Genomic DNA, 1,347 nt, shown 5'->3' on the forward strand with positions numbered 1-1,347 from the left:
GGTGAAGGGAGACATCGGACAGGGAAAGTTATGACAAAATAATAATTTATAAATTATCAAGGGTTCGGAGCAGGGAGTGGGGAGGGAGGAAAAAATGAGGAGCCGCTGCTGCCAGGGGCTTAGGTGGAGAGCAAATGTTTTGAGAATGATGAGGGCAATGAATGTACAAATGTACTTTACACAATTGTTGTATGTATGGATTGTGATAAGAGTTGTATGAACCCCTAATAAAATGATATAAAATAAGCAGGGGTTGCCATCCTAATTTCTGATAAAAGTGACCTCAAGGTGCAAACCATAATAAAAGACAAGGAGGGGGCACTATTTAATATCTATAGGATCACTAAGCCAGGAACCAGTGAGCATAACAAATATGTACGTGCCTAGCAAAATGTATCAAACTATTCAAACAATAAAAAAAGAAATCACAGATTCAACACTTATAGTAGGTGACTTTAATACACCACTATCAGAGAAAGACAGATCAATAGGAAAAAGCTCAGCAAGGAGGCTACAGAGCTAAATGCTACAATTAAGCAACTGGACCTATTAGACATTTATAGAGCCTTCCATCCAAATGCAAAAAATAAATAAATAAATAACATTCTTTTCAAGTACACATGGCTCAATTTAGAAAACAGATCACCTGCTGGGGACCAAGTTGAGCATGAGTAAATGCAAGCACATAGAGATCGGGTAGACATCCTTCTCAAATCGGTTGAGATCAATAAAAGAATAACCAGAAAAACAAGGGCAAACCAATGGATGATGGATAACGATATTTTGTTATGTGAATTATTGGCCTGAACAAGAGAGGAGTTTAGGAAGTTTCTAAAAAATAATGAGAATGAGAATACAACATACCAAAGCCTAGGGGATGGAGCAAAGCGGTTATGAGAGGTAGCTTGATAGAATTAAGTGCATATATGAACAAGGAATTGAGATGTATGACTGATACGCTATCACAAAAGCTCCAGCAACTAGAGCAGAGCAAGCAATACAACCCCTCTGAGATAAAGTTTATTTTGCCAACCTGGCCAATAAACACATGTGGGGTTAATTGAAGGCCGGAGAGATAAGTAGCTTGGTGAGCTTTGCCTTTCTAGTTCTTGGGTCTCTTACTTTGTGATGGTTAGACCAGGGTGCCTTAGCCAGTTCACTGTTTCAGCTGCCAAGGCTCACTTCCTGCAAGACATCCCCAAGGAGAAACCACATGGACCTACCCCGATGCAGCCCTAGGGGCTGGAGCAGTCGTGTGGAGACCCCTGCCAGTGCTGAGATGCTTACATGTTCCTTGATCTGGCTTTCCTTCTGCAGTCGGCATCGTTGTGTCTGTTTTGTGAGATG

Source organism: Echinops telfairi, unplaced genomic scaffold (genome assembly GCF_000313985.2).
Source record: "Echinops telfairi isolate 266 unplaced genomic scaffold, ASM31398v2 ScPeMD7_31;HRSCAF=116, whole genome shotgun sequence".
Classification (NCBI taxonomy): domain Eukaryota; kingdom Metazoa; phylum Chordata; class Mammalia; order Afrosoricida; family Tenrecidae; genus Echinops; species Echinops telfairi.